Below are 6,258 nucleotides of genomic sequence, written 5' to 3' on the forward strand. Positions count from 1 at the left end.
GTACTGTAATGATCCTGCAAGAAAGGCCAGATACTTAAAACTCTACAAGCAAACTAAAACAATTTTTAAAGGCATTCCTTCCTGTATTAAGTAAAATTTATTGCATTAAGATTGTTATTAGGAATATTTTCAGTATTGCACTTAATTTGAAAAGTTTGGATGATCAAAGTTTGTCATGACAAAACATAGCAAAAGTTTGGGTACTGAAATAAAATTGTCCTAGGCAATAGTACATCTTCCATTATATTGACACCTGAAATGGGCAAAAGTCCTCTTATGTTTAAGAAAATGGGTTGGTTAACTTGTACAGTAGAAATGCTTCCAATACCCGTCCTTCTCAAAATAATGAAGGACACCAGAATCTGAACCTTCCCACCTAAACTAAACTAGGACTTTTTAAACTGAAGGTAAACAAGAAAGCACCAGCTTTCTCACTTACTCTGGAGTACATCCAACTGCTTTGTATTGATATAGAAAACACAGCAAAGAGTTAATAGAAAAATTATTGCCCATTAATAAAAATAATTTAATTGGACTTTTAAGATGTCTTTGAAAAAATACTTCACAGGAGATTATTAAGGAAACAGGAGCCACAGAATAAATTATATAAGTTCTGTTTCATATTAGAAAATGTCTCAGAGATAGGAAAACAAAGAATAGATATAAGTGTTCATTTTCAACATGGAAGAAGGTTAATAAAGAGATGCCCCTGTATTCTTTCGAACAGTAGTGGTACTTGACACATTTATTACACACTTATTAATGTCCTCAAGTAAAGGATAAATAGAAAGACAGACTGAAATCTCTTTCTGAAAATTGTTTAGGTCAAGAATTAAAAAATCAACAAAGTATTTCATGCATAAACAAGACAGAGGTGAACGCTGGATTTGGCTACTTTACATTAATTTATCCATATTGACACCTCCTAAATCAACATCGATCACTAAGAAAAAAATAGTTTAACGATGGGCAATATATTTAAGGAACATTTAATGTGCAATGTATTTAATTCTTCAATGTATCTAGGAAAAAAATTAAAACACAAAGCAAATAAAATGTTACGTTCTATTGAAAAACAATAGAATATTGAAAATATGTTACTACATTTTTGTGGATTGCTGGTTTGCTATTAGAAAACCTCTAGAGATGATACAAAAGGACATGAAGATAATATATGGGGGAAGACTTAACAGTTAGAGCCATAATTTTGTGATGTAAATGATACAGGAATTTTGTTGTAAAATTATTGTAAATAATGGACAAGTTGAACGACTCATAATAATTCATATTACTAGGACAAATTTCACTCAACAAAGCAAAAAAGACAACAAATTCAAAAGTCATAGCAAGAAATTATTTGTTTATTCACACACTAACATACATACATCTAAATTGCCTCTTGTTACATTGCACTGGTTATCATGATTAGGCCATAAAAACAATTATAAACTATTTCAGTTACACTGGAAAAATTTTCACAGAGCACTAAAAAATCTTTCTAAGAGGATAATGAACTCGTGGAACGTGTTGCTGTGGAGACTGTGGAATCTCCATCACTGGGCGTTGTACAAGCATCTGTCAAAAATATCCCACTGCTCTTCTCTGCAGGTGTAAGAAAATTAAATGACATTCTGAGTTTTCCTCCAGCTGTATCTTAAAATTAATTTGGTCTGCTTTTTTAGCACCATAAACCAAACAAAACAAGAAACAAAGAATCTCTTAGAGTCAACAACAATAAGCTTTTTTAGTGTAGTAGAATCTAGGTATGCAGGGAACACTCTTAAAATAATCAGATAATAGCTTATTAAAACTCAGCAAAAAAAGATTGAAGTCCTGGGGGTTAGGCGATTAACTGTATTTGGCTAGAAAATTTGAGAAATAGAAGATGTTTCAGGAGAAAAGCCACTTTATATGTTTATTGATGAATTATTGCAAAAGTATTTAATTAAATGTTTCTCACTATCTCAGTAAACTTCATCTTGTTATATCCACTAAAGAGACAGAAATTAGTTTTATAAAGAGAAAAAACTCCAGTGAAATTCAGTGAGAATTTGTTTGGCAAATAGAATGAAGTAAATGTCCCTGCAATGCAGAGGTATTCTTATTTTTTATCATCAGACAAATTTTTTTTATTAATACTGAAAATCTTTAAACAAGCACTTAACACATGCAGTCAACAGTGTTCCATTTTAAACATACTTCTATGTGAAATTTCACATTTACTCTTTACAAATACTCAAGAAAGTATGAATTTTAATTAAGGTCAAAATGTTGCCATTTCCATCACTGAAGACACTGTAGTAGATATTTTTGGATCTGAAATCTCAAGTTATTTTTGAAAAGCTGCAATGATTCAGCTTGAATTTCTATTTGCATGTTTGCCTGAAGGGCTTCTGGGTATTCTTAATATAGATACTTCATAGGTTTTGTTTTCTGGGTGTTCTTTCAGTCACTCATGAGAGTTCAGTTATTTTGAGTACTTATGGTCAATGTCATCTGTGTTAACACTAAAGTCCAAGTGAAGGTGAGTAGTATGAATAGTTGCATCTCAGAAGGGCTGGCTGAAAGTCCAAAACTGGGATACCAAACCAAATCTTGAAATGGAAATAATTTTTCCCAGTTTTTGTCTTGCTCAGATTTGTTGAACATGGGTGTAGTAAATAGCTGAATAGATTACTGTGAACCAAAATGTATTTTTAAAGAACTCCCCAGAAAGAGAAAAAAAACTGTTGGAAAAACAGTAAAAAAACCCAGCCTTCTTTATTTTCTGGAATAGCTCATTACAGAAATCCTTGGTTATGTAAGGAATTAAATCTTGCTTATTTGTAGTTTGTTTTACAGTGAAACCGTTTTTTCTCAATTGGTGTTTAGCTTCTTTTTTCTTCTACCATAAACATATATCACAGGAAATGACGTGCAAATGCTGAAATTTTTAATATAAGGACCCTAAAATAGAGGAATAGAGTCCATACTCAAGCAACTGAATATATTACATAATTTTCAGAAGGAAAAAGTCTTGTTTTCTGACTAACACATTATACAATAACAGGAAATAAAAGCTTTCAAATGTAGATAGTTCAGATTCTTCTGGATCAAAATCTTCTCTAGAGAACTACCACTGAAGTCAGTGGACTTATGCCAAGGTTGAATTTGACCCAATATTATTTTCAAACTGAGATTAGAGAACAAGTGAACCAGCAAAAGACAATTAAGTCAGTGATGCACTTACTATCTTGAGTACGCAAGCAATCTGAAAGCCAGCATAATGCAGTTCTTATTCACCAGGCATGCAAATAAATCAACTTTAATGTCAATAAAGTCAGTAATGACAGATTTTATCACTAAGTTATAACTAAGCAATAATGATTGGGAAAAAGGCAAGTAGCTCACAGCAACTGAAGTGATTTTCTATTTTGTCCTAGGTGAAGCCAAGGGTAACTGAAAAGACTGGCCTTTACTCCCTCTATTATTATCTGCAAATCATTCTTGTCATGTTAGAAAGCAGATCATTTTTTCTTCCCAAGTATTACTCACTGCTGTGTTGTGATTCACACTATGACCTCCTTCAGAGGTGCTGCAGTCCTTTTCCAATTAGTCTCTGCATATTAGTGAGGTGCAGTTTAATTTCAAGGAGGTCAGGACAAAAATACATTTTTATTTATTCTGTAAATATAGTCAGTGATTTAATTCATCCATCAGCAGATACCAGAGAACAAATCAGTATGATTTAACACTTTACAAGGAACAGCCCTATGCTGAATACTGTTAGACATATACAGCATTCCATTTGTGGTGGCTGCACTTCAGTGAGGAATAAAATAAATGTTAGAGATTATAAGAGCTTTATTTCAAAAGTTTCTAAATTATTTGATTAAAGGGCATAATAAAAATTCCAGATATTGTTTTCCTTGATGTGTAGAAGGAAGAACTCAGTATATAAATACTTTTAAAACAGTATTATATTAAGTAGGCAGATGATTAATTGAAACTCACATAGACCTTTTAAAAGCAAACAAACTTTTTCAACTCTTTATGGTGTGGTTTATATGAGTGGGTACAATCATTTTCCTGTCTCTGTATCTTAACCATGCATTTTTGTTATGCATGTAGTTGTTCTCCCCATGGGATATGTTTAACAATGTTCATTTACTATGATTCAGTAGTTTTGGCTGACATTCAGCAAATGTCTGAGCAGCTAATAATGCATTTAGTTCTGTTAGTCCACCCATCTGTCCATCACATCTGCCTGTCCTCATAAAGGCTGTCATAAAGCAGCATAGCATTTCTCTAACATACTCTCACTATTCACTTGCTTTCCAAATGCCTGGAAGGTAAACAATGTGTGCTCACAATTATATCTTTTCATAAGCTAAAGATAAATATACACTTCCTTATAAATGAGCAACAAACAAAACATTTCTTTTATTATTTTATTAGTGGCACTTTAATCCATCAAATTTATATGGTTATTAGTCAACAATCAAAATAGTTTGAAAACATGAGAAGACAACTTTCTCTTGTCCATAAAAATTTTACAACAGTTACCAGTAACATAATATCCAAAAGCACTGTTTCAAGAAAAATAACAATTATTAAGCTTGGCATTTAGTATCTATTTTGAACCTCCCATTGTGGATGTCTGTTAAAGTCCTGTGATGGCTGCAGGATTGTACAGGCTTCTGACTGCTTCTACAAACTATTTTAGCACCAGTGTAGCTTTTTCCACATGGGAAAGTCACAGGGATATGGCTCATAAAAACAAAGATGCTCTTTGGTGTGTATCCTTGTTCATGCTACATTTGAAATTTTGATTGTAAATCCTACAGGTTCAAATTCATCTCCTACTGCACACCAGTAGGAGAATTCTGGCTACTAATCACAATTCAACTGATTTTTAATTACTTTGTTAGTTTTTAAATAGGTTGAAAAGATAATAACAATATTGTGAGATTACTTTATGCCAGGAGGTTTTCTTCTCATTCTTACTTTTTTCTTTGTGCTCATGACTGGCCAGCCTGGACAGTAGTTCATTCAAGTTCAGAGATTTTCATTTCTCTTCATTATTGAAACCTCTTGGTTTAGATTTAGCCTTAGAGTAAAATCCAAGTGTTATCACTAAATGTAAAATTTGTAGATTTGCTTAGAATAGAGAAAACACAGAACTGTCAGCATTTGATGAGAAGAGTCTCAAAAGAACTGAGGAGATGAAGAAAATATAATCTATACCTGAGTAGACCTTGTTACATTCCCTTCTAGAGAGTGCAAAGGATTGCAAAAGCTTAGTTAAGGTACTTGACCTAATTGTAAAGCTGTAAAATTGACCTCAGTTTGTAAAGCTAAACAGGGGGAAAAAACTCCAGCCCATAAACAGAGGTGTATACATCTATGAGGCTGAGCAACAGTACTGCCTATCCCAGGTGCAGCTAGAATGAGGAACACCATGTGGAGAGTGGCAGGCATTCACAAAGGTGGGTCAGCAATTCTAAGGCAGAAGCCATCCCTTACTATTACTAGTAGTTCTTTAGTAACTACTCTGCTCCACTCTCTCTGTCATTCTTTAATTTCTTTTTGTTTCCCTTTGGCTGAAATGTAGCTTGCTTTTAGCAGTTTTGTTAAAGGAGTTGAAAAAACCTTGACTGTTTCTTTATTTCCAAACTTATTCCTAATGACTGCAACAAATTTGAGCAATGATAACGACAAATTTTTTGTTGGGATGCTCTCATTCTAGCATGAAGCAATTCTTACAATGCATCATTTTCAAATGTAGGTTTGGCATCCTGAAAAAGTCTTCAAGGAAGCCAGACTTTATTGTTTGCACCATTCCAAGGGCAATTTTTCTTTTTCCCCTCATTTACAGAAGAAACCTTTTAAAGGAGAAAGAGGAGCAGCTTCAGAGAAGACATGAGCTAAAGAGCTGACAGCATGAGCTCTGCGTGATAACAGCAGCAGCACTGGTGAAAGTCCAGACTTTGAATCCTTCTAATATGTGTTGGGTATTGAATGTCAGATATAGTAAACTGGCCCTGAAAATGAGATCTGATATGTCCTCTACTCCTTTTTGACAGTTGTGAAATGGGTACATTGGGAAGAGGGAAGCAGGCAGCTGAGAAGCTCAGCCCTTCTGCAACACCATGGTCCAGTTGTCATGTTGGTCACCATAGAGAAGACAGATGAATGGCTGCACATTTTACATTGGTCTTCCAAATAAACCAGCTATCATCAAACCAGTAATAACCTCCTGTAAGTAAAAAAAAATGT

Source organism: Agelaius phoeniceus, chromosome 6, assembly GCF_051311805.1.
Source record: "Agelaius phoeniceus isolate bAgePho1 chromosome 6, bAgePho1.hap1, whole genome shotgun sequence".
Lineage (NCBI taxonomy): Eukaryota > Metazoa > Chordata > Aves > Passeriformes > Icteridae > Agelaius > Agelaius phoeniceus.